Raw genomic sequence first — 9497 nt, 5'->3', positions numbered from 1 at the left:
CTCTTTTCTGGATTTGAAAGTCGCCGTGATCGAGGGGGTCAGCTTCGGCCTCGCCGTGGGCGGCGGTCGAGCTCGCCGTGGGCGGCGCTCGAGCTCGCCGTCGCCTAGATCTGGGCGACGGCGAGCTCTGGGGGAGGCCGAGCAGCCTCGCCCAGGGCCGGCAGTTGAGCTCGCCGTCGCCCAGATCTGGGCGACCGCGAGCTCAACCGCCGCCCACGGCGGGGCCGCTCGGCCTCCCCCTCGACCGCTGGCATTTCAGCCTAATTTCTATGTCAAGCTGCAAAACTGCCCATGTTTTACATCAATCTCAATTGTACCTAAACCTGCTTATGCTTCACTTCACTTTCAGAAAAGAAGGTGCATATATGCATCGTTACAATCGACTCAAACTTACACAGCAAACATCGCTAATTATTTGCAAATGAAACTTTGTTTTGTAGCAAAGAGACTTTATATTAATTTTAGGTTGGATCTGCAACTTCACATTCTTTTATGCCTCTCAATCTTAGGTTGAAGTCATTCTCTTAGGACTATCTCTACTCCTGTCCCTCTATTCATTGTATGTAGCCCCACTAAAAATTAGGTTATCTGGATTCGTCACATCGCCTGATTTCTAAGTAGCGATTGTCCATAGAGAAAGAACAATTGGTTAGGATCCGGTTTGTTCTGGATAGGTGCCTGGACGTGCTAATGCTGCCGATGTCCTGATTCTGTGTTGGTTGTTTGTCTTTGGCATGATGCTCTCTCTTCGTGGTCCTTTAGAATTTACTGTTGTTGAAATGATGTTGGGAGTTTATTGTAGATTGCTAAAATTCACTAAAGTTTACTTGAATTGGCTGTAATTTGTTCAAAATTGTTGAAACTCACTAGAAAATACTTGAGTCTTGTTGAAATAAACTTGGTGATGTTCTTGCAGGATATAGATGATTGTGCAAGTGGGTAGCATTTTGTTTGTGTGTTAAGAAGTGTATATGTCCATTCAAATTTGTTCTTGTCACTTTACTAGTTGATGGCAACTTCATCAAGTGCGGTTGTTCTCATTGGACTTAGGTTCGCATTTTGCAGATGTGTTTCGTTCATCGAAGCATTGGCAATTGGAATGTCGGACTGTCTTTGTTGAAGCAAACCGCTAAAGGAAGTGATTGTGCATGTCTCTTTTATCAGTGGAGAGCCAGGAACTCCAAGCTGCATTGAGTCTCTTCCTCTTGTTGATGCTGTGATTCAAATTGTGAGATTCACAGTCAAACACTACTTCGAAGAATGTAGGGACTTTTGAAGTAGGATCATCTCTGTGTTGCAATGGAGATTACCTGCTGCGGAGAAGTGGTTCAGTGGAGGAGAGCAACCTTATATTTATGGACCTCTAGATCAGTAGTGTCCATTATGCAGGAGCTTTTAGATTTTAAAGGGTGTATATACATTGGATTTGTAATGTTCTGGTATATTTTGATCATAGAAGTTGAACCTTCTGTTTCTTGGCCCTTGATGTAATCAGTTCATGTTAATTAATATAAAGTCTCTTTGCTACAAAACAAAGTTTCATTTGCAAATAATTAGCGATGTTTGCCGTGTAAGTTTGAGTCGATTGTAACGATGCATATATGCACCTTCTTTTCTGAAAGTGAAGTGAAGCATAAGCAGGTTTAGGTACAATTGAGATTGATGTAAAAAAATTTAAATTTCGCTCAAAGTGGGTGGCCACAGGTATTCTATAAGCCGTTATCTGAAGTTTTGAAATTTCTAAAATTTTTAATTTTTTTTGGAAATGTCAAAAAAATTAAATTTCTCTTGAAATGGTTGGCCACGTGTATTCTAAGCCATTCTGTAAAGTTTTGAAATTTTTAATTTTTTTAAATTGTTTTAGGGCATCTAAAAAAAATTAAAATTTACTCAAAAAGTGGGTGGCCACAGCTATTCTAAGCCATTTTGTGAATTTTTGCATTTTTTTTTATTTTTTATTTTTAATTTTATTGGGTAACTCAAAAAATTTAAATTTCACTCAAAGTGGGTGGCCACATGTATTCTAAAATATTCTATGAAGTTTTGAAATTTTTGATTTTTTTTGGGAACCTAAAAAAATTTAAATTTCACTAAAAGTGGATGACCACAGGTATTCTAAGCAATTCTGTGAAGTTTTGAAATTTTTTATTTCTTGATTTTTTATTGAAAAATTTCAACAAATTTCCTATTTTCCCGAAATCTGAATTTTTTTTTATTTTCTCGACATTTTGATGATTTTTTCTGGAATTTTTCAAATTTTTGGGATTTTCTGAATTTTTTTAAAGATTTCGATGAATTTTTCAGATTTTTTATTATTATTTTTATTCCATTTCTAAAAAAATGGATTTCTGTTCCTGGAAATTTTATGTTGTTTATCAAACGGGTTTTTGTTTCAGGAAATAGAAATTTCGTGCTGTTATCAAACGGGTTTCTGTTCTAGAAACATAAATTTTTTGTCGTTATCAAACGGGTTTTTTTTCCCAGAAACTCATCCAGGAACCAGAAATAGAAAAATCTATTTCTGGTTCAGGAACTCATTCCGGAACAGAATGGTTATCATTCGCTACCTATACATCCATCACTACCACCAACACCCGTCATTGCAGTTTAGATAAAAAAGAAGCGACTGCGGAAACTATGAAATGGCTCCCTATCAGCTTACGTCGTCCCTAAACAACTACTCCCATCCATCACCTCCGTCATCTTAACTGTCACCATCAGGGTAGGGGATCGGTCCAACTAGCTGACCGTCCACAAGCATGAAGATCGAAATGAAACAATATGGGACATGACCTCTCGGGACTCCAACATCAGCCCATAACGTCGTGGTGTAGCACACGAACATAACCGAAGGGAAATCAGGGTCTGGAAACTGGTATAGCTCCCCCTCAAAATCAACGGGAGCACCGTAACGAGCGATAGGTGATGCTGGGATCGGAGGCATAACTAAAGATCTATAAAAATAGATATCAACGGGAGTGAGCTAATGCTCAACAAGAGATAAGACTAGCTTATAAACCGACCTATCCTACTAACTTTCGATTCCTAGGACACATCTAATATGACATAATTAATGTATCCTATCATGAACGCACACCACCCGAAAGCAATATCCGTAATCACATGTATCATGCCAGAATGCATCATGGCACTAACCATATCAAATGTCCTCAATCAAACTCATTTACAGATCATTGTTAACACATATAATAGTAATCTATAAATAACAACTTAACAATTTGCAATAATACCACAAGTACATGCCACATTATTTCAATGTTTCACTTGTTTAGTCTCACGCCCGACTCACGGATTACGCCGGTTATCCACCGGTCAGCGCAAGGCACTCCGTATTACGCCGATTTACTAATCAATCCCGCTTCTGTGGTTTATCAACCACAAGTATCTCTACTCCAAGGCATCATAATTTGCTAATCATGGTATCCCCGCACTCAGCTCAGGGGCATCCTAACCTCCTATGGGGCATCATCGGCATCAAGCCAGATGGACATCTCTTATGGTGGATTCATATCACATAACTCAAGCACTTTCTTTTATACATGCAGCAACAAAACCATTTCACGCAATACATTTCATTATATCCAGCAAATACATTGAATAGCATGTGCCATAAAAGTGATTTAACACCTTAGTATCACACACTAGTCATTCATATCCAAAATTTCCAAAATTTGTCATCACAAAGGTGACCTAATTTGCACCACCATATGACATCATATCAAGGCCATTCATGCCTCATTGGATAGCCCAAAGTGTGTGGGTTTTATCTCTAGAAGACATTGAATCATGATTTAAACATTTTCACTTAGAAAATAGTGAATCTTTGCAAATAGTTGAAACCGGGCAGTTTTGTACGGTAAATGAAATCAAAGCTAAAACCATAGTAAATGGCCTCCTTGCCTTAACGCTTCTAGACCCACGATCCTTCCTTTTGAGCTACTGGCCATGCTTTCAAGGGAAGAAAAATGGAAGAAAGTGAAGATGAGAGGGAGAGTGAGCTACCGAGAGAGAGGGAGAGTGAGCTACCGAGAGAGAGTGAAAGGTGAGAGTGAAAGTGAAAAAAAATGAGGAGAGAGAGAGAGTGGTCCGCTGAAAATAAGGGGGAAAGGACGAGTGACCAGCAAGCTTCATCATTAACCCCAAAGAAGAGTGTCATGCAAGCTTTGTCATATTGCATGAAGTCTTATTGGTTAAGGGGAAATCAAGCATGATTATACCCAAAAAATTGACTTAATTTTCATGCAAAATTTATTCTAGGTGGTCGGTTGCACGTGGGGTATTAGGAGCACAAATTTGTGTCCTAAAATGTCCAATTTAAGTGCACATAATATCCACATACAATATACATTAATGGCCATTATCCCTAATCATCTTAAATAATCACTATACATGTATATATATATTTTTTTTGGTAAAGGTAATAATATGTATAACTTTTCAAAACACCAAATACAACCTAAAACCAACACCAACCCTTGACCCAACAAGGACAAGGTGATGTCCACATAGGGTCATGGGTGGCTTGGGAACTATACATGTATATTGTGTACATATATAGCCAAAAATAAGCCTCCTCAATTGTCCAATGAATTTCCAAAATCTTCGGATCGCAATTATACCAAGTGTGTATTTACCGAAATTCTATAAGTGTTTCGACAATTATATAATTAAACCATAGCCATCACTAATCAGTTATGTGGATTTCAGAATATCACAATAAGTGTTGTGGAATTCAACAAAATATCTATGCTAATATGCTTTGGAGATTTCAAAGATCATCATCAACTGTGCTCCCATAAAGCTTCTAGGAAAGCATTGATAAGCTATGGGAAAATTATCCAAAAAGTCCTAAACCTATTGTACATCGACCAATTCAATCATAAATCTTTCAATTATGCCAAATTAGTCCTAATGTAAGAGTTTTTCTGATGTGGCCAACATTAATTGATATTGTAATTTACCGTTTTACGGAGTTGGTCTAATAAGGTAAGATATAAAGTTTCTTAATTAGTCTAATATGGGACTGGCTAGTGTAGGCCAAGCAAGGCCCGACCTGTGATGAGAGGGCTTGGGTTGAAACTCTATAAATAATGCTTAAGTTCATCCTCTAACCCTAACGCACAAATTATCTCACATAAGGAGCAAACGCCAACTGTGAGAGGCAATCTCATCGAGCCAGTGATACAGAGGGTAATAAAGGAGAAGACTTGCGCTAAGGATCGTCGTTATTCCGCATCAAGAACAACAGATTCCAAATCAGGTGCACAAATTACTTTTACTTTATTACTGTGTTCTAGATTCTAATTATGGAGATCTTGGGTGTCGTATTATCGCGACTAACATATGGTATTAGAGCAACCATAGACTAGATGTACAACGTATGGATTTGGCTTGTTTTCATGATTTTTTGATTGTCAAAATTTGATTTTGATCACATAATCAGAACTGGCTTGACGAGACAAGCGTTCTGAGTGGTGGCACGCCACGGGGGGGATGCCACACGTGCGGCCACGTGCCGCTAGGCGACGGTGTGCGACGCCCACGTGCCGCCACGCGCCTCCACGTGCGGGAGTGGCTAGCGCGTGTGTTACATGCACCAGGGTTGACGTCAGCAACCAGCGACGCGGGTCAACCCGAAATATGACCCGACCCATTGACTTCCCGTTGATCGGGTTATCTGACCCAATCCAAGACCCGACCCGATTGATCGGTCCAGTCAACCAGTCGGACCGGAGGTTCAGACCAGTTTGACTAGCTGAACGCGCACGCGTGCTGCGCATTTCGATGGTGTGTAAGAGAGCGTCCAACGTCCGATTTGGACGTTCTTGGTACCGTCACGCTCGTATCAAAATTCTTTACACTGCGGTATATTTATTTTGCATGTTTGAGGATTTTAATGATGTGAAAATACGTATAGAACCTTATATAAGCGTATTTTAAAGGTATTTTTGTGTATTTTCTTGTATTTCTCTATGGTTTTGGAAATACATAGTAGCTCACATGTATATCATCACATAAGGAATGTATAGAGTGTAATTCATTGTCTATCAATGAATGGAGCAATGTAATTGGCATGGCATGTGATTTCAGTGACAAATTGCCTCTATCTTCAAGAAAATCACATGTATATGGTAAATGTGAGACATAAAATTTATATCCCTGGTATGAGAGAGTTTCAAGGATTCAATTGGGTTGTGACCGCCAAAGTGGCATACTTGATTGAGTTTGAGAAATAACGGTCTCATGTTGTGGTGGGATTTCTCCTATTCTAATACGTGGTTATACTCCCAAAGGAGGTGACCGTGTATTAATTTATGGAGGGATACATGTGCAGTAAATGCTTGAGGAGTGACTGATCCTAGTGGTTCATACACCAAAAGGTAGTGAATTCACGAAGGTTGGAATATATTCTCATAGCCGCTGTCATGTAGAGAGTATACAACTACATGTCATATATTATGCCCAAAAGTGTTTGTATGATGATGTATGTAACTCTCAGGATATGTACTTATACGGTTTTAAGTTACACTATCTCACATATAATGCTAATTGTATGCATTGCTTACAAATTAGTCACCTTCTCTATAAAACGACAACTCCATTAGAATTAAGGTTTTTTCTGATTTAGACTTTAAGAAATGGTAAGAGGATTTTCTATTTGGAACGGAGCTAGCAGATGTTTATATTGCTCTTACTAAGGCCATCGGTACATATCCTAAGAAAGCACATTTTACTACTTGGGAAACGAGTAATAGGGTTTGCTTACTATCAATGAAGCAATCCATTCGAGAACACTCGAAGAGTAATTTGCCAGCTGATTGCATTGCTAAATAAATGATGAAAGCTTTGGAAATTTGGAACCGTGTCTCGTCTAATGCTAAGATTGGAACATATCTTCAAGGACTCTTCAACATGAAATTTGATGGTTCTGCTAAGGTTAGAGACAAGAAGAGTAATAGGTCCATAATTATACTCTTAAAGGAACTCATGAAACCACCGATCATTCTGACTATCTAAGTCCTAAAAAAGCATCCTTCAAGAAGGATGGTGATCGCCACTACTTTTGTAAGAAAAGAGGTCACATAAAGAAATATTGCAATAAATATAAAACTTAGTTGTCCAAACGTGAGCATGTAGGTAATGATTTTTTGGCATTTGTTTGTAAATCCAACCTATCAAAAGCCTCGTCCAATTCTTGGTGGCAAGATAGCGGTGCAATAAATCATGTTGCGTTTACCATACAGGGATTCATAAACTGAAGAAAGCCAAATAAGGATGAATCAAAGCTCATTGTGGGAAACAACAATAAAGTTGACGTCAAGTTCGTGGAAGATATCATTTTAATTCTAGATACTGCTTTTAATTTTATGTTAAGAAACACATTTTTGTACCTTCCTTAAGACGAAACTTAGTTTCCGTATCAAGTTTGGACATGCGTAGCTACTCTTTTGAAATAATAAAAAATATATTATTTCTATGTTCTTTAATTCAAATAAGATTGAGTGCTACAATATATCCAATGGATTGTACAGATTGTTTTTAACTCCCAATGATATATACGTCGCTTATACGGTTGAAAAGGTTGTTTCCAAAAAACCTCTGCCTAAGGAACAATCTTATGCGTTTGGCATAAATTGCTTGATTACATCTCTAGGGAAAGAATGGAAAGGTTGATAAAGGCCGATATTATGCTGGCTTTTAAAAAGCGACCTAGAGACTTGCATAAACTGTTGTGAAAGTAAAATGACCAAGATAAAGAGGAAAATTGCAGTCTATAGTTCGAATCCGTTAGATGTCATTCATATAGATATTAGTAGACCCTATACGGCAATCTTGTGTAGAAATTTTTATTTTATTACATTTATTGACGACTATTCCCGATATGGTCATCTGTACTTGATTAAGAAAAACTCTAACTCTCTGGACAAGTTCAAGTTTTTTCGGACTGAAGTCGAGAAACAGTTGGGAAAAGTCATAAAGGTTGTCAGATTTGACTAAGGCAAGTATGGCGATGCTAGACAGCTTAAAGGACCATTTGCGAAATACTTAGAGGATTCTGGAATAGTAGCTCAATTTACTATGCCTGGGAGTCCTGAACAAAATGGAGTGGCCGAAAGGCACAATCTCACTCTTATAGATATGATGAGAAGTATGATTAGTAGGACCAACTTACCTGATTTTTTGTGGGGTGAAACTTTAAAAATAGCTATATACATATTAAATCGTGTTCCTACTAAGGCTATTCTATTAACTCCTTTTGAGTTATGGACTGGGCATAAGCCTAGCTTAAATCATTTTAAAGTTTGGGGATGTCCTGCAGAAGTCAAATTATATAATCCAACGTTAAATAAGTTGGATTCCAGAACCACCCGATGTTACTTTATATCTTACCTAGATCAATTAAAGGGATATCAATGTTATAATCCCAATGGAGGCACAAGAATTGTGGAATCACATACAGCAAAGTTTCTGAAATTTGACGCGGTCAAAGAGGATAGCTGCTCATAAACTATTAAGGATAATAGTATGGTGGGGGACGTTGTACTTATTTCTCTACCTATATAGACAGTTATTAAGCCTCCTACACCACAAACTGAGCCTGTTGAGGTTCAAGATTATGTTATTGAGGCAGTTCTTAATGAAGTTCTTCAAACCTCTAAGGTGTAGCATGAGGTTGAAGTAGCTCAACTCAGAAGATCAATCAGGCAGAGACGATCAACTGCACCACCAAACTATATAGTCTATTTGGGAGAGCATGACTATGGTATTAGCTGTGTAATTGATCCAGTGACTTATACAGGTGTTGTTTCTTGTCCTCAGTTGGATCTGAAGTTGGATGCGATGAAAGATGAGACGCAATCTATAAAACATAATGGTGTTTGGGAGTTTGTTGAATTGCTTAAAGGTCACAAGCTCGTCGGCTGCAAATGGATGTTAAAACTGCTTTTCTGAATGGAGATCTTTGATGAGGAGGTTTATATGGAGCAACCCAAAGGCTTTGCAGCAGATGTTCAGGTAAGCTTGTGTGTAGACTAAAAAAAGTCAATTTATGGCCTTAAGCAATTTTCTAGACAATGGTACTTAAAGTTTCATAGTATTGTCGCTTCAATTGGTTTTGTTGAGAATAAAGTTGATCAATGCATATACTGTAAGGTCAGTGGGAGGAAATTTATTCTTCTCATACTCTATGTAGACAATATCTTGCTACGAGTAGTGATCTTGGTTTACTGCAAGAAACAAAGTGGATGTTGTCGAAGAATTTTGACATGATTGGCCTTGGTGAGGCATCTTTTGTCCTTGGCATTGAGATCCATAGGGATCATTCTCGCCGTATATTGGATTTATCTCAGAGGACATATGTTGATCATATTTTAGAAAGATTCAGAATGCACATTGCAAGCTAGGAATTGCTCATGTCATTTCGGGTGATGAATGGAATCTGTCACATTATCCCCATTCAAATATTGAGAAAGCCA

The 9497-nt window shown here is 38.2% G+C and overlaps 1 long non-coding RNA gene across 1 annotated transcript; it reads left to right on the top strand.

The window, feature by feature from the left end:
- Window positions 1-680: 680 nt before the first annotated feature.
- On the top strand, window positions 681-1536 carry LOC130139884 (uncharacterized). Its single transcript, XR_008817937.1, has 2 exons — window positions 681-935; window positions 1066-1536. It is a non-coding gene; the product is annotated as an uncharacterized LOC130139884 (long non-coding RNA).
- The last annotated feature ends 7961 nt before the right edge of the window (window positions 1537-9497 follow it).

The sequence above is a fragment of the Syzygium oleosum genome, unplaced genomic scaffold (assembly GCF_021117445.2).
Source record: "Syzygium oleosum isolate NSW1041296 unplaced genomic scaffold, Sole_v2.1 Sole_v2.01, whole genome shotgun sequence".
Classification (NCBI taxonomy): domain Eukaryota; kingdom Viridiplantae; phylum Streptophyta; class Magnoliopsida; order Myrtales; family Myrtaceae; genus Syzygium; species Syzygium oleosum.
Note: the sequence above shows the minus strand (reverse complement) of the source record. Positions and strands in the feature narration are given on the sequence as shown.